The 22,291-nt window shown below is 40.0% G+C and overlaps 1 protein-coding gene across 4 annotated transcripts in view; it reads right to left on the bottom strand.

Annotated features, from left to right (window-relative positions):
- The window catches only part of Ae2 (anion exchange protein Ae2), a 101,670-nt gene extending 83,634 nt beyond the window's left edge, over positions 1-18,036 (bottom strand). Inside the window, exon 1 of one of the 4 annotated variants that reach the window (XM_019061813.2) lies at positions 17,611-18,036. The gene's annotated coding sequence lies outside the window, so the exon portion shown is untranslated. Of the gene's footprint in view, positions 1-2,926; positions 3,131-17,610 lie in introns of those variants that run through there. The other 3 variants (XM_019061815.2, XM_019061816.2, XM_019061814.2) reach the window with 3 other exon arrangements.
- Positions 18,037-22,291: the final 4,255 nt, after the last annotated feature.

Raw genomic sequence — 22,291 nt, 5'->3', positions numbered from 1 at the left:
CAAGATGGGGTAGCGCTCTCCTTGACACCCCTCCCCCATGGAGCGTTACGTAACTTAAGCACGGCTCATAAGTGAGAGCTTTTCAGCCAAAGTTCCTGGGAATTCCCGGCTAAAATCTACTTGGACGAGAGAATCATTCGAAACAGAACAAACCAAATTCGTGGTTTCCTGAACAAGAGACGTAACCTCATCCCAAGATTGCAAAATGGACATAATCGATTAAATTTCTTTACAAGAATGTATCTGTGCGAATTTTGTTAAAAAGTTCTGATTTTCACGAGAGATCAAAAGAAAACTCAGTGAACTTTTCAGCGAGAAAGATTCTCCTGGTGAAAATGCAATTTGCGCGGGGAAATTCGGCAACATTGGAATATAGTTACGTTTTTTCGAGAGGGAAGTGACGAATTGGACTGCATTTTGCGTTTAGGAACTATAAATTCTAGCCCGGTTCAAACACAACCTATGCTGTGCCATCAGTTTCCCTATGCACACAACTGTTTTTTCAGATGAGCCAGAATTTATAGTTCCAAATTGCAAAATGCAGTCCAATTATAAAGGACTCATGTACGTGGTTGAAAAAAACCTAGGTTTAGAAAAATGATTTAAGGTTTCTAAACTATCCCAGGTTCAAAATGCCATAAAAAATTCAAAAAAAGTCGAATTACAGCAATTTAACGTACTAAATTGGCCCGTAAACGAACTGGACCTCTCGTTACTTCTATGGATTCAACACGATATCCTCGTCGAATACTCAAAATTCTGATAGTTCGCCTCAACTTGACCACAAACGCTCCATTGATTTTATTTCTAGTTGACTGTCAACACATGATGATTACCAAACAAAACGTTTTTCTTCCGGTAACGTTTGAGTGCTTGTTTTTCAGATATTTTTTCTCTTCTGACAAGAAGATCGACGATTCAAAATTACTGAAGAGCGGACCAGACACAGACGCTCGCGGTACTTAACCTTCACTTTTAACCAGAGCCGTACGCACTTCGTCTACAGCGTCTATTTTTCAACAACACACGAAACCCAGCGATTTGCTTGGCGAGGACGTTAAAATGGTTACGGAAATCTGTCGATAAAGTTACGATTTGCGTCGTATATCTCATTTTTGTCGAGCTCAACTTCTACGAAACAGCTTCTCAGAATACTGACATTGATTCCGAGGGACCATCAATAAACATGACAACATTGTTTTAGTTCTTTTTGAGCGTTCACAACGTTAGTAGTGAACGCTCTTTCCCGTCGTTTTGCAGCGGGTATGTTACTAATGGATCCATTGGTAAAGGCCCGCACTGCTCCATGGGAATCGGCGCAATTTTTCGTGGCGGGAAGCAATACCTAGTTTCTCAATTTTATTTATGTATCATTTCTACCTTGTTTCTCCTATTTTGTCCACTTTATGTAATGCCTGTAGGCTTGTCTATGAGAAATTAATATCTTTACGTTTTAAAACTCTGCAACGTACTTTTATTTAATGACACTTTCAAGCATCGTTCAAATTTTTTGCCGTCGCAGTTCTAGAAAAAATTTTGGGTACAAAGTACCCCTTTACAAATGACCCCTATATTTTACTCGGAGAGTCAACAAAAGTCAAACTTTTACATAAGAATCAACAGTCAAATCGCAAATTCCTCACACATGCAACATCTCCATTATTGGCTTTCAATATTTCTCATTGCGGCTGAGATGATGCCCCTGACCGTTGACCTATCCAACTGACCGGACCGTGCACCGCATGTAGTGTGCTAATAAACTCTTTCCTGCACAGGTCTAAAAGAGCAGTCTAGACCAATTACCACTGAAGTGCGAGTGAAAAATTAGAAGAGCAAGCAGTGCGCGGCGTCCCATTCATGTATTCTCAATTTAGAAATAAGTCCAGTGCAAATTTAAGAATAGACAGAGAAGCAAATTAAAGCCTCCAAATTTAGCAGAAAAAACTTCACTGTTAAATATTTCGGAGTGAAACTCTGTACCGGAGACCAAGTAGCGCCCAAAAACCCCGAGTGATAAAAGTTCGGAGCGAAATCTATGCGCCTCAGGGAGTAACTTACACTTTTGAGGAACGGAATCTTCTCTTTTTGCAGTTTGTGGGTTTTTGAGCGCTACATCATGGACTCCGCTTTCAGTCCTAGGTTTTTGAAAAAGTGAAGAGTATACAGAGTTTTTGCAAAATAGGTTAGGTTTTCTAGACCAATTAATCGCTTGGCTCTACAAGCATAAGTCGTCATTAGGCAAATCTGAAGGTTGATTTCCAAAAGTAACTTCTACACTACAATGGAGATCTGCTGTGATAGAGAAAAGAGCCGTATTCTCAAATTTTCGAAATCGGGTTCGCTTCAAAATTCGTCCAATCTCTATTAGATGAAATCACTGAGACACCGAGCAGGACGATTTGTATGAAAACGAGACATATGAGAAAGCCATAAGTGCGTAAAAACTGACTTTCAGACGTTTCAGACAAAGCAGCCATGAGGAGCATTATTCAACTAGAGAGCCAATGTGAACAGTGTTTTCGAGTAAACTCATAAACCGGCATCATTTTCTATTTTCCAACTGGAGAATTTGTTTGTTGATGTGTCCAAAACGCAACCACGAAAGCATGCAGAGGATGGCTTACGGCAGAACAGCACTTCGGCTGTTTTGTCTAACACTAGCCTGACATGAAAATGAAAAAATACCCGTTTTATGTGGTGGAAATGAAATTCGTTGATTTTTAATCATCCAAACGATTTCCGAGAGTCTTTCGGATGATTGGTGGCAATTTGACATGTAACAAAGGCTTCTTCCGATGACATTTTCCGCTCCGAAGCCGCTAAGCCTATATTAACAAAATTTGATTTTTGCACACACTGCGCACTCCGCTATCACGGCAGAGATAGCAGTGCAGGGTCTCTAAAATATACTATCTATAGACTTTACCTATTGAAAAAGTCCTAACATCAGTTGGCTGTACTTCTTGCGTGCATGCAACAGGCCCATTTTACAATTTTTCTGACGATGCCGGGATGATAAAATTGAACAGATTAAAGTACACCTTTGCACTAGCACTCGCACATTCGCACTGCAGAGGAACGAAAAGCCTTGACACGCGCGTGTGCGTTTACGTTCACCGTCGTCGGCGCGATACCGATGCACTAACCAGCGCAACTTGGGCGTCGCAGCGCGGCGTCGGGCGTCAGGCAGGGGCAAACCTAACGTTCACTTGCACAAGTGGATGCCGTTCCATACCGCCATGCTAAGGAAGAACGTCGTATGAGCTTCCAGGCGTTGTCATATCTCCTTCAATGAAAAACTAATTTACTGGGAGAATTGTGAATACTTATATTCAAATTTTATACAGACTTATTATTACCCAGATTTTTTCATTATTTCTCATCTCTATGTAGTTTGAAATATTATTTGTTTAATTTATTTTTGGCTTGTAGCTCGATTATTTTTTCAATCATTTTACCATATGTTCTATGAAGGCCAGCCAAATTGGCATTAAAATGTTTTTACAGACAATTTTGCTTGTAATTCCATCTGAAATATCTGCAAATTTCAAGGGCAAAGATAGAAATCCTTCTTTTCTGGTCAATCTGCGAATAATTGTATTTATTTATCTTTAAATAGGCACGTTTCGGCACGGCAAAGCTCCGGAAAGTTTCCGTTTAAGCGATTTTTAAAAACATTTCTTTAAATTTTCTACATTTCGATAACTTCCTGAAATGAGAAAAATTGCACGACAATAAACAGCTAATCGGGATTAATATTTGATATAATTCAATTTGTACGATAAAGATACCTGGAGATTATCAAAATCAACATCCATACTGACCATTATCGATTCAACAAATGACTTGATGGCTTGGTAACGCAGGGGTAGTGGTAGAGGGTAAACACGCAACGAAACCGATAGAACTTGGCTGAAGAAGGTTGGCTTTGTGCGTGTGTGGACGTTTCCGAAGTGAGTACCAGGGCCGGATTTACATTCTTAGCGCCCTATGGGGTAAACTTATAGGGTGGCGCCCTTAAAAGTAGGCGCTCTCGTGGGGGGGGGGGGTCCCTAGACGCCCCTCCCCTCTAGATCAGACGAGGGATGTTAGGTGTCAGGAAAATGTTCAAATTCACCCTTAAAAAACACGATTTTAAACAGTTTTGAGGTATGTTTACGTCTGCAAGTTGGTTTTGGAAAATAAAAAGTAACAAAAGACTCGTTAAATTAAAAAAAAAATAAATTCTCAAAATATTGCGCCCCTCAGAATGTTGCGCCCTAGCCTACAGCCTATTGGTAAATCCGGCCCTGATGAGTACAGCAGAAAACGCTGGGACGAGGAGTTTTCGATGGCTGAACAACCGTCTTAGAAATCCTAAGGAATGCGATTGATTACGTGCGAATACGCTGTCACCTTCTGGCCAAAACATCACGAGAGCCATTGGACGTTCCAAAATTTTCGCCGTAATTTTATTTTTTACAGGGAAATTGTTGGTTCAAAATGTTTGAAAATTTCACTGAATATTATCGGCAGCACGCAGAAAATTCAGTGAAATTTTCGGACAGCTCCGTTAAAAAATTTGTCCGTAAAAAAATAAAAGAGCGGTGAAAATGTTTAAACGTCGCATGGCGCTTGCGATACCTTGCTTGTGATGTACTGCCTCACGCAGGGGTGCAATAGATCGTTTTCGATACATCAAATAGGTGAAATTGTATCGATAACGATTGGTTCGACATGTAAACATAGCCTGAAAAGTCAATCTAGTAATCTGAGGAAACGGGGGTTTTCTGATAGATTTTTTATTCTAATAAGTAATAAATGGCATTGCAAGATGAAATGGTTAGGAATTTTCTCATTTTCAGCTTTTCGGAATGAAATCCTGAAAGTGATGTTTGAGGTTATGTTCTATTGTTTGGAACCAAACGATACATCGAACCACTATCGAAAACGATCTATAAAAAAACTCGACCGGCCGACCGTTGTAGGTCGGTCCCGGGAGAATCGTGGAGGCACCAGAAAAGGGGAAAACTATGAAGGCAACGCTACTTTTTGTGAAGAGAACCATCGACCGCGCTATTTTTGCGAAGAAAATAGTGAAAGCACGCGTTTCATAAGGACAGCAATGTGAGGGCTCCCTGAAAAAATGTGGCACAAAAGAATTTTCTGCACCCTCTCTGGCCCCACGTTTGCGCTTTCCCGAGATCGCGAGGTCGGGCATTTGCTGCGAACTATGCTAAGGTTTAAAAATGTTCACACTTTACGCGTAAAGGAAAAGCAATTTTCATGTTTTTTTTTAGGTTGACCACGGGTCTATCTTGGGATACTGAATGGCATGCGTGCGCTGAAAACGTTAACCATTCACCGAAAGTTTCTGGACTTTCTGGGAGAATTCAGTTTTTCCTGTTTTCTGGACTGTTTTCCTTCCAGAATCTGGCACTTTTCGAAACAAGATACTTAAAATGTTTGCAATTTTGTCGAAAGAACCAATTTTGAAAGGTTAACATGACTTGTTCAGTTCTTTCTTGACTACTTTAATTCTTACTTGTCTTATCTGGTAATTCATCCTCACATGAAAATTAAACATGCGTGAACAGAGGCGATTTCTATAGGAGGCGGTATCTCTTGTGTTTTTCTCCGTTTACATGCACGTTCAACAATAGATTTTAGACGAGTTAGAGTGTCTCAACTACAATCGAGTTTTAGAATGACTTTAAATGTAGTCAAAACAATGTTGCCAACCTGCGCGTGAGTTCTAAAGAATGGAGACGAAAATTATGTGCGTGAGAGTTCATCGGACGTTACTTTTATGCTAGCTAGCACGGCTGAAACTGGCACGGGAACAAAACGGAAAACCCTAGGACGGGTGGACAGGTTAATGTCGAAAATACGCGCTGAAAATGAAAATTAAATATAACTGTCTAGCGTATATTTATAGTCGGAAAGATATAAAAAGTCTGGGTCGTTGATGTACGCAAGTGCACGGTGACGACGCTATTAACTTCGGTTTTTGGCAAATATTCCAGTTTCGTTTTCGTTCCAACGGACTGCCCGTTCCCAACAGCTGCGCGGAAACAGCGCACTAAGGTTAAAAATTTGAGTTCCCATTGAGAGAAGGAGGAGAAGAAGAAGATGAAGATTGAGTACACGACGGAGAAAGAGGAATGAGTGATAGGCACCAAGTAAGAAAAAATTAAGGTGATTCGATGGACGCCATATTTTGTGTCAGAACAGCATGCGATATATCGCATCAATTGGTTCCATTTTTTCAGCTACTCGTCATTTTTCTACAATTTTGAGATCGCAATTCTTTTGTCAGGAGACTTAAGCACTCACTTATCAATTTTAACAAAGAAATTCAACGTGATAAAGGCGTGGTTTTTTTAGAGAGAAAATATCGCATTCGAGCGCAGTTTCGATATCAGTATCGAATGCTATGTTTTCTCTCTAAAAAAAACACGCCTTTGTTACGTTGAATTTCTTTGTTAAAATTGGTAAGTGAGTGCTTTAGTCTCCTGACAACAGAATTGCGGTCTCAAAATTGGAGAAAAATGACGAGTAGCTGAAAAAATGGAACCAACTGATGCGATATATCGCATGCCAATCTGACACAAAATATGGCGTCCATCGAATCACCTTAAGTTGATTTTCTAAGAGCACGCAGGTAAAAACCCATTTTGGTTGACTTCAGCGGCGTTCCAGTATAAAGTGACTCTATCGTTCACTATGTTTGAAATGCTGCGATTCGAAGTTATCGAAGAAGAGTTTCGGAACTCCAATGTTTGCAACTGCGAGATTCGGGTATTAAAACTAGCTCGAGCCTCAAAATAAAATTCGCTTGATAGCGGCACCGACAACAAAAACAATGAAGCAAAAGCAAATGAAGTGAAAAAAATTATTGGGTCAATCTGTCACGCAAAATAAGAGCTTGCAAAGACGAGTTTGATGACTAATCAGAGACAATAATTATTATGATCACATTCATTTATTTTGATTGATCATCTGCGGGAGCGGTTGCGCACAACTGAAGTTGCAAATTAACACTTCGGCGCGGGCAAAAGAGTTGCCGTCGCTACAGGAAAATAAAACAACGAAAACGAACCAAAATGTTCCTGTGCGAATCAGATTCGCTGGTGAAGGGCCACAGGTCCAAGTGCTTTACCCTGAATGATCCAAAGCCTCTTGAGACCTCACCGAAAAAAAAGAGAGGTTGATGTAACATTCTGGATGTAAAAAAAAATGTGCGAGAACTTACAAAATGCGGAATTAACCGCTACAGCAGTTACTTTGGCAATGTCAGGATGTAAAACTAACTGCTGTAGCGAGCAATTCAGAATTTTGTGAGTTCTCGCACACTTTTTTCACATCCAGAATGTTACATCAACTTCTCTTTTTTTGGCTGCTCTCTTAAACTTAAACTGTTGACATATTTTAAAATCTTCGACGGATTTTGTGCTAAAAATTGTTTTCAGTTAATTCTGGTCCAAAGCCTTCGACACATTAAGGAAGAAAACGATGAGTTTCCAGAAAATTTGAAGAGGGGGGGGGGGGTCATAGTTCCATCCGGGGGAGCTTCCGGGGGGGGGGGGGGGAACTTAATGAAGAAGGGAACATTTCCATTTTGACCCATGGAAAATATTTCTACAGTCCGACTGTTGAAAGAACCCAAGCAGAGTGCCAGAAAGTGCCACAGTGCCAGAGCAGTGCTTAGCTATGCACTGGCACTCAAGTCTCGCGTTCTAGGGGGTCCATATAGCTTGGCTGAGTTGAAAGGGAAAATTGCTTTGAAATAGAGTGATAAAAATGTAGGGGTGCATTGCATTGTAAGTAATACTGATAGTTCATGGACGTCGCATTCAATTAGAGTTAGAATCATGTGAGGATGTGAAGGTAATCGTATCATTCAAATTTGGATGCGATCGTAATGGATTTACTCCTCTCACACAAGGGACTTCCCGTCCCTTCCCAATCATCTGGCGACACACACATCTCATACCTTTATTCTTAGTTCCCATGACTGTAGTGGTAGTGTGTACAACTACTGTCCGGAGTCATTCACTCCGGCTTGGAGTAACACGTGCTTCTATTTTATAACACACCTAATTTAACTCCGTGTTAACGGGTCGTTTCTGTCAATGTTGTAGTGCCTCCGCACTGCAAAAAAAATATCGGTGTATTTACTAAGAAAAGGGTAAAATTACCAAGAATTCAGGGTTCTATTTGATCCCAGTTTTTTCTTGGTAAAATTACCATTTATGGAATTGGTAATTTTACCGAGAATCTCGGTAAAATTATTGAACTTTCTCGGTAATTTTACTGGACCTTGGTAAAAACGCCAATATTTTTTATAGCCTGTGGTAGAATCACCGAGATAAAACGGCAAAGTTACCGGGAATTGATTACCAATAAAAGTGGTATTCTTACCTGAAAAAACAGTAAAAATACCGGTTTTTAGGTAAGCTTACCAGTCTGTCTTGGTGAAATTACCAATAATTGGTAAAAAAGTGAGATGGTAAAGGTACCAACGGACCTTGGTAAAACGCCGAGAATTTTTTTTTCAGTGCGCTGTATAAACCCTGAATCAATATGGCAACCCTGGCGAAGAATAGTATCGTTCGCCAATCTGGTCAATTGGGCGCTGGCCTCCGCTGATTGGTCGTTCGGTCACAAATCACAATTACGAATTACGACGCCATGCGCCCCGACGCCCGTCGATGACCCGCTCGACGCCGGGTAACGAATCCGCGGCAAACAGAATCATCAATTCGCATCTTGTCACCGAATTATCCCGACGCCGCACAGTGGATCAAATCAGTAGGAGAAGTCGGACATAATTTGGAAACTTTAAATGCTTATATACTCCGTTCACACAAAAATTTGAGGTTCTAAAAGTGGTTTCATTGGCTTTCTCGTAAAATTTCCTTCATTTAGCACCCCTTCAAATTTAAAATGTGACGAAATAAACATTAAAATTTGCAGTTTAAGTCAAAAATGTCATGTCCGACCTCCCTAATTGACTCGACCCACCGTGCGCCGACGCCGGATCCTCGAATCGCCTCTCTTCTAATGCGGTGTAAGGACGTATCTTGATTCCGGCATGAGCCCCAGAAAGAATGGATTTAAATGTAAAAAAGGACTCACGTGAGTAATGGAGATACGCCATTATGTCGGAGGAGCGAGACGAAATGCCGCTCCATTATTAAACTACTTACATTAGTCGCGCTACTTCCCGTGCAACAAACTCCAGCGTTGCGACACTTCGCAGTTCAAAATGTCAGGGTTTATGGTCACGTTGGATTTCTTTGAATGGAGATGTTGCATGTGTGAGGGATTTGCGATTTGACTGTTGATTCTTATGTAAAAGTTTGCGAGAAACACGATGGTGCCACTGGTTTTCTCTGAGGTCAACTCCCAAGCTCAAAAAAAGCTCTCAAGTTGAGGCCAAAATAAAGGGGCCCCACGCTATCCTGAGAGTCCACCTCTACATCAAGACAAACTCTCCATGCAAGGATAGAGCGAAAATACATTAGCAGTGATGCCGTTTTCAGTTTAATTATAGTCCCCAAATAAAGTGGCAGCCCTGTCAATGTATTTGCTCCCTATCTTTGCATGGAGAGTTTGTTTTGATGTAGAAGTGGACTCTCAGGATAGCGTGGGATATCCCCTCCATTTGGGCTTCAACTTGAGAGCTTTTTTTGAGCTTGGGAATTGATTTCAGAGAAAACCAGTGGCACCATCGTGTTTCTCGCGAACTTTTACATAATATTCAATTGTCAAATCGCAAATCCCTCACACATGCAACATCTCCATTACCTTTTTTCGGCCGAATCAATACTAAAAGGACTAGATTGACCGATCAAATTTTTGGTCCATCGACCAAACAGTAAAACGAGAGAGGAAATCGGACAACGTCTGATGTACTTTCGTACTAAGGAAGGACGCCTTAGGAACATTAGAGAGTTGCCAAATTTACTCGGATGAAGCATGTATTTCGGAGGAAAGTCATGCATTATTTCCCTCCAAATTGCGAATAAAGTTGTCTGAAAATTGTCGAGAAAAATATTCGCAACTTTCCTGATAATTCGATTTTTGTTGAAGGAAATATGGCAACGTCCGAGGGCTCATAAGGCGTTCTTCCTCAGCACGGCAGTGTAAGTGGAATGATTCTAATTAAATCCACCAATAATATAAACTCGAGCCTTCCAGTATTTGTTCTACGACGCACTCGACAAATGCGCAAAAACGAAAAGGGACCATCATCCTCATCTTTTTTACGGTTGAAGTAGCAGGGATTGAAGAGCCTCTCATAACTGTGCAGTTATGAGAGTGCTCTCGGATTAGATTAACGCGACTGACTCTGGTCATGAATGAACGAGGTATGTGTGTGTTTTTTCGGTCGTGTGCTGGTGGAGATAAGCCGAAAGTTATTTCAGGCGGCGGAAGCCTGTTCGATTAGGTGAAAAATGAGACCTTCGCGTTTTGATTGCGACTTGTGAGGCTCCACTTCTCAAACTAGTAGCGACGCAGATTCACCGCCTGATCATGATTGACGGGGCACTTTGTCGATTATTCGTACAGTAGACTCTAGATTATCCGGATTAATTGGTGCCGGGCCCGATCCGGATAAAAAGAAATCCGGATAATAATAGTGAACACAAACACTACCAACCAACACTACAGTATTCTTATTATGTATACATCATGTACATACCAACACGAATTTAAAAGGTTAGCGCCAAAATGAACGACTCAATGGTGATTGTGAATGGTAGCCGACAACGATAAATTACAATACAACGATTAAAGCGCGCAATGCGTGAAGTATTCATACAGTCTTGTAGCCGCTAATGTGCGTTTTGGGCTAACTAACCGACTGCACTGCGTTTGGCGTAATGCGAGAAGTATTTATGCAATCTAGTAGGCGCTAATGCGTTCCACGCCGACCTCACCGTTTGGCGCAATGCGTGAAGTATTCCTTCAGCCTTGCAGGCGCCAATATGCCTTGCGACCGCTTCTCCGCGGATCCGCTCACTTATCGGAATGCGTACGTAGTTACATGGTTGCAAAATCGATCCGCATAATACGAAGCCGGATAATCCAGAGTCTACTGTACACTGGAAAAAAAACACATTGGATCTAGAGTCCAGACTCTTAAAAAACATCGACAAGAAAAAATTCTCTTAATTCAATCGGATTTAAGCTTAAATCAAGAACCCAGCCTCTTAATTTGAGCGGATTTCCTTTTGATTTAAGCTTAAATCTGATTGAATCAAGAGTATTTTTTCTTGTCAATGTTTTCAAGAGTCTGGACTCTAGATCCAATGTGGTTTTTTTTTTTTCCAGTGTAACTTTTCTCAAAAATACATGTCTTATCCGGGGAAATTTGGCCACTATCGAATGTTCATACGGCGTTTTTCCTTAGCACTACAGCATTATCCGAGCTTTCCGCTAACCTTTTTCTTTCGATGGATGCGACGAGCGGTGCGGAATTTCGAGGTGTGGAGAGAATCATCATTCCTGGCGTCAATAAAGTGTCTGCCTCCGAGAAAAGTGAAACAATGCTCAAACCGTTCCGATTAGTGGCGTTATTGGACTGAAGGGCATCAGCTACTTGTCTCTGACGAGCGGCTGCGTTCGGACCCGAGCGGCGTTGCCTCTTCGCCGAAAATCCTCCCGTTCTTCCGTTCAAAAACGCTGCATTTCGACGGCATTTTCGAGCAGAATACGCAACACAGCGATCGCGAAACTAGATGACCGGCAATCGATTGATCATCGGTGATGGTGCCGAGTAAAAAATCGACGATTCTAAGTGTAAATCAAGGTAAAAGGGCTCTGGAATTGAATCGCACTGAGTATTTCCGAAAGGGCGGAAACGCCTGAAAAGTAATGAGCCCTAATAGTCATTGTGGCTGTGGGGAGCCACGGTGAGAGGGCTATGCCACTTTGGTCTTTTCATAAGTAAACGGTTCGATGGTGTGTGGGGCGGTGGACAAGAAAAATTCCGCGAAAAGCCTTTTTTTAGCGTATCGCGAAGACTTAAATAAAGCTCTTAAAGTTCAACCTGCGGTTATGACCGCTTATGGTACAGATGACCTTCACCTACTCAATGCCCAACACCAGCGCTGACGCGCTGAGGAAAAACGTCGTATAGACATTTAAACGTTGCCAAATCTTCCCCCTAAAAGTGTTTGATTCTGTAAAAAGTTATGAATCTTTTTCCTTGACATTACAATAGAAGAAATTGTAAATAAAATTCTCAGAAAAATCGTAAGAAATAAATAGGGAAGACGGGTAATAAGAGAGACCATGGGGTAATAAGAGAGTGACACCCTTATTTGAAGAGTTGTAATTGAGTTACAAATTTGAAAAAAATAGGGCATATGCACCTATCAGTAAGTAACACTTCCTCAAAGTTTCAATGTTTTTCGTGCTTTATTTTAGCGAAAAAAAAAATGTAAATATTTTAAAAAAAAATTTTCTCTTATTGTACCCCCTGGGGTAATAGTAGAGCAGGTCTGTATCTCGTATGAAATTTTAATTGTAAGCACGGAAAAGTATATAAGATCAAGCATTACATTACTCTTAATAGCCCTGCAAAATTTGAGTGAGATCGGACTAATAGTTCTTGAGTTATGAACTTTTGACACTTGAAAATCGCTAAGTTTAAGAAATGAATTCAAAATGCAAGTTTTAGAAATTGTATCAAAACCATACCCAAAAAAAAAAACCCCAATCCCCCTGCCCCTGTGTGCCTGCCAATTCTCTTTAGTGTAAGGCACCCTCAGGCCCTTCTTTTTTCGGTTTCGAGTCATTTAATGTGAAAAAAAAAAATCACCAACAGTTTTAGTGTTCATTCTACTATTGTACCCCTCCCTGACATAACCTCACTCTCTTATTAGCCACAGGGGTCACCGCTTGGGGCCAATAAGAGTAGAACATTATAAATCAGTAAAAAAAAAACTAATCTAAAAAACCAAGTATCAGGAAGAAGCCCCATATCCTAAGCTTCAAAATGATATATAGTTCGATTTTTTATGAAAATGTTTACTTGACTTTATGTTGATTAAAGCGCCGAGGTACCCGAACTTCGAAACCCAGTTCAAAAAGAGGTTAAGTTTACACGCTGGTCCTGTCCCAGCCACTTTTCCGATTCGGCCGGAATTAATACGAATGCAGCAAGGACCAAGATCGTTCCCCACGGCGGTAGTTGTTATCACTCACCAGAGAGCGCAATCCAATCTACCTTATTGTCCACTGCTTATTACCCCGTCTTCCCCTAAATAAGTTTCTGAAAACCCGTATTAGTTAAAGGAGAGGCGACGCCTAAGAGCTCATACGGTGTTCTTCCTAGCAAGGTAAAGCGGTTATTTACCAGTGTTGCTCTACAGACCTTTTGGTTATTCGCGGGCTGGCCTTCTTACTGCGATGGTTATACAGTGGTTTCACCTCTTTCGTTCGGACCGAGGCTCTAACTAAACCCCAAATGTAGAGCATATGGCCGAAGTCCGTTAGCCGCCACATAGATTTTAGAGGGCTCTGTGAACTATTTGATGGTAACGAAACAGAAAACTTTGTGTGATACAGTCGCCAGAGAAATTAGGGCTGCGCCGATATTTTTAAGGGGCATGATTGGCGCAGGGCGCTGGTGCAGTGCTGCTTTAAATTTTCAGACGCACTTGGTGCGAGGCACCCCGTAAAATTAGAACTCTGGTCCGAAAACGGCAACTTTTAACTTTACTTTTAAATGATTCAGTAATGAGTATAACGGAAAACGGAGGGGTCAAACCTTGAGCCTCTCTTTGGCGGTGTCAACCTGTTGTTAAGTGGTTCCTTTTTGCTAAACTCGATCCAACTGTCCACAAAATGTCGAAAAATTACACCGATCGGGAAGTATACTTCGCAGCGGTTTCTTAAAAGCGACTTTCGTCAATCCTTTTGCTAACTTTGATAGACAGAAAGAATTTCCGCCCGACTTTCCGAGCCTATATCTGTGACTAGGCGAAAATGAGAGAGAGCGAAGGGTTGAATGAGACATTAATGCCCCCTTGCCCCTCCCATCACTTTGCAATTAAGTTGATTAACTTGCTTGCCGGGGGCCCAAACTCCGGATGTAAGGACCCTGTAAAATAATGCGAATACTAGGCAACCTAAAATAAAAGCGAGCAGAGATGCAGACAGGTTCAGCCCTCCTATTTTTCAAATTACCTTCCCATTTCGAAGACCCCTTTTTCCTAAAAAAAAATCGAGGTAATGAGGACTGCATTTGGAGTACATTTTGCAATTCGGAAGAACAATTTCTGGCTCAGTTTTAAACCAACGTATTTACCATTACTCAGTTCCCCTATGTATATAGATGTTTTTACGTATATGAGCCAGAAATTTTAGTTCCTAATTGCAAAAAAAAGTTTTTTGTTCTACAGGTACCTACACATTTCCGCGAATTTGCAAAAGATGCGCGATTATTTTTACCGCGTTTACACACGATACAAGCAACTTCCTTCTCAATTTTACCGAAAGTACAAAACAAAACCCATTTTGAAGGCTTTCCCTCCCTGAACACGGCAAGTGAACAATCGCCACCCGCCGTTCGCGTGGTCGAGAAGTGACCGCACCCCTGAAAGTGGGAGACATAAGACCGATCAAGAAACGGAATATCCACGAAATGTTTCGTATTCGTTGTATTAGAGAACATTTGTGTGATGGATAGTCCATTTGATGATTGGTCGCGCGATTTGAAGGATTGAAGTGCTCGAAAACACTGTCATGGGAAAAACATCAAAAGTATTTCCCGAGATTAAGGATGGTTTGCTTTTTCGATCATATTATTTTACACAGGCTGGCAGGTCTATCGCGAAAAATTCGCCTTTTGTCTCAAATATCCGACGATAAAACTTGAACCGCAGTTTGCAAATCAGAACTGCAGTTTAAAATTCAGGACATTAATTTCTGGCTCAATTGAGAAACAACCTATGGACCATGTTTCCCTACGCACATAATTGTTTTTATGGATAAGCAAGAAATTGCAGTTCCTAATTGCAAAATGAAGTTCCATTGGAGGCAGAATGCTGAATCATGCCTTCGCCTTGCTGCGAGACCGAAATTGCGTTTAAAAATAATGTTGGTCTATCAGCAAAAATTGACAATCCCAGGCGTAAATTTCGTGACTCAGCTCCGATGGAAAAAACCGACCGATTTTTCTTCACATGATTGGACTGAATTTGCAATTTGGAACATAATTCTGCCTTCTGGAAAACACGTATGTGCTTAGGAACTACTGGCACTCGTTATTTTTAACCGGGCTAGAATTTATAGTTCCAAATTGCAAAATGTAGTCCAATTTCGCTGTTCAGACAATAACCCAGCTAGAGTAAGTAGGTTTCAGTCATAAAGCATAAATTTGCCCTTTTAGCTTACCAAACGGTGCCTTTGAGCTGAAATTGGAGATATTTAAAGATAATAGTTTATTTAATTAAAAAAATGCTAAAGCTTCCCACCACGGCTGGAGCATAGAGAAATGAATGCACACTGGAGGCACTATTGCTGGGAAAAAGCTGCAGAATTTTTGGGGAATGTTCCAATACTTCAGGTTCATTTCAAATCTAAAACTAAATAAGTATATATTAACCTCCGAGGCTGACTGCACCACAAACGAAATATTTAGCACAAATTTCAAAGTTTGGTTCAATCATTGACCTGCTGGACTTTGAGCAAGAAAAGAGTAAGTAGATGCTGGGAACAGCTTTATATTTCAGTACCAGCCCTACTTCAAAAGGGGAAAAAGAATGAGAGAAAAAAGGTAGATAAACCACTGGGGGTCATGAAAATTGAATTCACAGGGTCTCAAAATCTCTAATCACATTTCATTTCATCAAAGGGGAACAAATAATGTGATTGAGCTCTTTTTCATTAAATATCCTTCACAGAGGAAGGAAAAATTAGAAAAAGTTTTAAGAAATGACGTGGAATGCTACCTCACTTAGGAAATAAAGTAAGTATGATAGGAGTTCTTCGACGTCGTAAGCCAAGATGTGCGTTCCGAGAATTTCACCATTGACTGTTTTCAATAGTGTGGTGGGGCTGTAGAGCTCACTTTTTAAAATAAATAAATACTTAAGTAGCTACCTAGCTGAGTATTACAAAAATTTAGAGGGACAAACCCCCCAGGCCCAGGGCCCACAGGCTCGGGACCTCCCCTTGAGAACAGCTGAAAAAGAGTTGTTGCTGGTGCCAATCCTCATTGAGATAAATGTTGGAGTCCAAATACAGCACTGTTCTTCGACTCCTAAATCTCATTGCTATAACTACGCCGAAGCAACCAGGTTAAATACTGTCCAAACCTTATTGTAGGATCCATTCCCAAACATGGCCTCAGTATGCTGCCATACTAAGGAAAAACGCTGTAAGTATGAACCTTCAGGCGTTGCCAAATTTCCATTTCTAAAACACGAATTTCCTGGTAAACTTTTCAATTTCTTCCAATTTTCCAGATAATATTGTCTGCAATTTCACCTAAAGTTCCTGAAAATTTCAAGGAAAAATACTCATAACTTTCCTCAATAATAAACACTTAATTGAAGGAAATTTGGCAACTCTCGAATGTTCATACAGTGTTCTTCCTTGGCATGGCAATATGGGAGCTTTATAGAAATGAATGCAAAAACTTGTGCGAACTCACTAAATATCAACTCAGGAGAATCAGCATTAAGTAATTTGCGAGGGTTACTATAGTTAATTAAGGCAAAGGGCAGCCGCCAGTCATCAAATTAATTTAAAAGTCACTGGATGAGTCATACACTCAACCATCTTCTAAATACCTGTTCTGCCTTTGGAAGAGTGAGAAAGAGAGGATCATAGTCAGTTTAAAGAACCATAACATACCAACCAACTCATGAGTGTTTAGAATTGTTTTGACGGTGCAATACCAATTTAAACATCCGCACAGTGATGACGATTCCCCATGAACTTCCTATTGATTGAGTTTTCAAACTTACTTGTGCTGAAAGAACCTTCTTCGCAGGGATCAGTTTTTACTCTCATGTCACATCTAGGAATAGTCTACACTTCAAATAAAATCTGAGTTACATATTATCAATGGCCAAAGTGCGAAACCATGTAACTCCGTTTGCAATGATGCAGACTCTCTGTTCTCATAATTTCTTCCTTATTTGTAAAATAAATCAACATAATTTTTGGAAAACCATATTGGTCTTTTAGTTCTGTTAGCAGAATATTCTGTTTACATTTAAGTTGGCTTGTTTCTCTTCAAAATTACAAAACAGGAGCAGAAACTTTGAAACACTGCAATTAAGATACATGGTTTCATATAACCATCAATATGTGCAACATTAGTGCAGTCAGAGAGTAATAAAATGAAGACCGGTAATGTACGCTTCAGGAAATTAAAAAAATTGCATTTTCATGATAGCCGCCTGCCGGTGATAGTCCTGAATACCAGAACATATTTTGGTACATCAACACTTTCAAGAATAATTTTGAGTAGAGCTCTGGCACACCTCTCATTAATCTACGGACATCTTTGACACTTAAAATAAAAAATTGGATGTATAGCTATGGTACACAAGAGAGTATGTGAAGAATAAATCTAAAGAAGGCAAGAAGTATGCAACTTACAACTGAGAACAAGCACAGACCTCATGGCCCGAACATTCCAATCTTTCATTTGAATACGTCCGAATGAAACCGGTTGAAGGAGCATACAATGCAAAATCAATGAGTTTCCGCAAGTTTTCCAAATCCGAGAAAAAGACGCGATTGGAACACAATTTCACACACAAAATAAATCCGGTCACATACCACCATGCTCACAAGCGAGAATAGGTTATGCGAAAGCGGTCGCAGTTGTCATCGAACGAGACAAAGTACTGAATATTTAATGACCGGACTTTAGCGGCTAATGTCACGGAAATTATCGCTGTAATTCAATTACTTACAGCATTAATTAAATACACTTCGATCAACACAACAACGTGCTCGCGCACCACGCACGAATTTCGTCCAAATCTATCCGGCTTCTTTCTACTCACGACTGTTTACGTTTTCTTCGAGCTGGCCGGTGCTCCGATCTATCGGCATTTTTTCGCAACCACTGTGTGACGTTGCCGCTTAGTGCTATGTTGTCAAAATTATTCGAGTGACTCAGGTGTCTCGTCTTTTATTTGACCCGTTAATTCAGGCTTGATGACGCAATTCAATGAATGCATTTTCGGATGAGTATTGGATTAAAGTTTTAACGGAAAAAAAGTAATGTCCTCGATATTGTAAGGCAGCAAGGGTTGCAAATTGTCACTGACAGGTTGACTTGACAATGGTGTTACACTCATTACTCATTTCGCATTCGCGTCCATGATCTAGCCAACCAATCGAATCTTTGTTTACATACTGGTCCAGCCAATCACTTCCTTAGGTCGTTATTTCTAACAAGGATTTACTGCGAAGCGCCAAATGGCTCCAACTCTTCAGAGATTTAAATTGGCGCATCGATTCTAGGAGGGGCTGTAAAACCTTTAAACTTTTGCAAGGACTATTAATGTTGGTTAGATTACCCTCCTCCGTGTTTTTTTTCTACTCCATCTTTAATAACTTCTTCGCTAGCGCCCTCCAACCACGGCAAATACGTTATTTTATGGGTGCCCCTCGCCCCTGCCCCCAGTCCCCTTTAGAGTCCCTTTATACCCAGAGTTAAGACAACTCACTTTTGGTTCGGCTGAAAGTGGCCTAAAAAAAAATCCAATTCTGATTGGTTCTCGCTCATGGAGGCCGAAACGAGTGCACCAAGATGGCGGTACCTCGAATGTGAACAAGAATAATGAAAATATCACCTAATTGTGGTTTATCAAGAGTAAATTGTCATTTCCATCGGTCCAAAATGAAAAGAGATTAAGAAATTACTCACAAACCAATCTCATTTTCTTTTTAATTGATCAATTTGTTGATGTTGTTGTTTTTGTGTGACAGACATCGGAGGATTCCTGATCCTTACCCCTCAATATCGTGCGTTTGGGTGCACTCGTTTCGGCCTCCATGGCCAGCCAAGGCCGGCTGCCAGTCAGCTGATAATCGAGTTGTCTTAACTCTGGGTATAAAGGGACTCTAGTCCCCTTGCCGGAGTCCAAGAAATGATTTTCAGTTATGTATGGTTTTTTCGAATTTCCTCGTCTCTGGCATGTCGACACGGCTGATTTTCTTTAAAAATGGAGTATATGTATCACAATACAGATCAGGATGAGCTTTTGTCCATATATCCCCCCCCCCCCCAATACTGTGTTAGCATGAATAATGTGAAATCAATCGTTTCCTGAGTGCTTTGCGTTTGTAGCGCTTAAAGTTCCCGCCCGATTGTCTGAGCGAATATTTTGATATGAGTGAAAATGGATTACATTGATCGGAAAGATCATATCTCTGCTTACAAAAAAAGCTTTCATAAAGGCTCTGCCACGAAAGACTTGGCTGGAGGAAGAGCCCGAGGGGATTTGGGATCAGGCTCCCCAACCTCCATCCCCTTCCTCCCCCTTGCTCCTTTCCTCTTCCCCTCATATTCTCCTCCCTATCCATCCTCCTCCCTTTACCTCATTCCGATGAGCTGAAACATATCCAACCAAAAAGCGGAAATGTCTAGGAATTTTAATCCCTGAAACTCTCCCGAATACATACATTTTGACGACGAACCTACCTTAAAAAATTTTGGAGTACGCCTCATCTCTCTCATGAAGAAATTCGGGGTCTTTTAGGTCATTTTTGAGCATTGGCGTGGCGTGCTTTGCAATAAATCGATTGATCTGCCTTTAAAACCTATTGAAAAGGATCGAAAGACAGGTTGTTCGCAACGAACACTTTAAAAATCGATTCTTTACCATGGCTTCAAAAGGGGAAAAATCGATAATCAATCATTCACGTCTCGCCACTATTTTGGAGAAGGACTTTCATTAAGCATGTGTATAAAAGTATTCTGTGAAATTTTAAATCTTTTTTGGGCCGCCTCGGTGTGATCTCCAACGTTCGATTGAACAATCCCCTTAAGATTTTGCAGTAGTCATAACATATGAAATAAATTCATTTTTTAGGACGGAAAACGATGAGAAGCATATTGATTGGTCAAATCTTAAAGAAAAATTGTGATAGTTTCACTTTTGCGTTACAAATATTGCAAAATCGAGAATTTTTTGTCCGATATGTGAAAATTCTTGTATATATTTAATAAATATAGCGAACAGACAAAGTTTTTTTGTTTTGTTTTTTATAATAATATAATCTGTTTCCTTTCGTACTTTATTTGCACTTAACCCCATTTCAATCTCATTTTTCTAGAATGTACTTAGACTTGACCATTAGCAGGTAAAATGTCAACTTTTTTGCTTCCTTTTTTCACCATCTTAAGTAATGTTGCACTAGGAGAAATCGAAGTCAGAAAAATCTCTTCCTACCCCTCAGCTCGTCGAGATATTTAAAATTAGGTACTGAAAATACTTCGTAGTGTTTAAACTTTTTTTGCGTTGCCGATTGGTTAAAGTAAAGCCGACTATGAAAACTACAGAATCCATATCAGCTAAATTCGAAGGGCCCTCAGATTTTGGAAAGAGGAGACTAAACCTCAGGTTTTGTTTAGACCAGTGAAAAAATAGCAAGAGCTCGATTGAAACCATTAAAATTCATGACAGATTATATGACGAGACGCTTACATTTACTGGAATACATATATTTTTCAAATTTTTGATGCCGAATTCAAATTGAGGGAAATAATGCAACTAATCAAAGTCATTCTCACATTTGCAACCTTTAGGCTTATTATCTTATTCAACAGTCTTTAAGCGAATGATATTCACAACGGAGGTTTTTACGGTTAAGGTTCAGTGATGATCTTAGACTTGGCTTGGTTGACATGGAACTTTACGATGTGTGATCTCGATCTGGTATGAGTTGCTACGGAGCGGACAGCGACAGAGGAGCCGTTAGGATCAGTCGCCTGAGTAAAATCTCCTTCATTTTTGCTTGATACCACACAATAGCACAGGCGCTCGATAAGTGGTATTTTTAAAATAGGGTCAGGCGTACTAGGATACGGCCGCGGTACGAGATGAGATGCCCAATGTTTATGGCTATAAGATACAAATATTATGGATATATAATTTCAAGACCCGCAGTTTTTCAATATGACATGCTTTATAATTAAAATTTTCAGTTCTACATACAGAACTAGTCATTTTAAAAACCATACAGAACTTATTTTAACATAAAGAAAACTGTACTTTTAGAACAATTTTTGTTGAGAACTTTTATTGAAAAAAGGACGCGTTTCGAGGCACCTATGTAAAATACCATTATCAGCCGTCAATATACTTCATAATATTCATAATCACTAGAAAACAAAAAAATCCCAATTACATCGCAATGCATGTTGATAAGACCGACGCCTGATCGCCTGTTGCAAGTTTATCATTTGTCGGTCTTATTACCATGCATCAAGATGTTACATTGTGAATTATGAATTTTATCGGCCGGCTTTTGTTGGAAACATGTGCCCAAATCGTGTCCTTCTTAAATATAATTAAAAATTTCGATCAAAAGTTGGTCGAAAAGTCTTGTTTTCTTGGCTCCTTCGTTTCTTGCACTCTTTCCATGCAGATTATCGTTGCCTCGACATTATTCAAGATCTTTGCGCACAATGATTGTGTATAGTTAATCAATCTCAAAATATTCAGGGGGTAAAAATAATCAAAACATCAACATTTCTTCGACGCAAAAACTCCCAAACCACGTATTTCATCAGCAATGTTTCAGAATATCCGCTCCTATTTCCTATTTTTAAAAGAAATAATTTCATCATTACTCCATGAAGTTTTTTCCAGAATTTGCCTCGTACGGAGATAAAAAGTCAGGGGAGTTTTTAAGAATTGACGTTAAGTAGTTCTTAAAAAAGTTCCTAACTTTTGAGCCTTCCTCCGCGATAATATATACCCGGTAGCAGTTTAATGATTGTTGAAAATATTTTTTTTTTATTATTAATTGGAATGCCCACCCGTTTCCTATATCTTCTCTTTATTTACGTTCACCTTGCATTAAGATGCAATTATGATACAAATACTTATGATAGTACCAATTTGAGGGTAACTATACTATAATTATTCCTCATGAGTTCGATTCTTAATAAATTGCAATGAAATAATTGTTGGACGGAGTACCGTTCCTGCACTTCGTCCGACAATATAGGGACACTTTAATCTAATTTGTCGTCGACATTAAAACATGAAAAGTTTATAAACAAAGAGGTCTTCAAAATGTGTTTTTTTGTGATTTT

The sequence above is a fragment of the Bemisia tabaci genome, chromosome 3 (assembly GCF_918797505.1).
Source record: "Bemisia tabaci chromosome 3, PGI_BMITA_v3".
Taxonomy (NCBI): Eukaryota; Metazoa; Arthropoda; class Insecta; order Hemiptera; family Aleyrodidae; genus Bemisia; species Bemisia tabaci.
The sequence above is the reverse complement of the archived record's forward strand: the minus strand, read 5'-3'. Positions and strand labels throughout refer to the sequence as shown.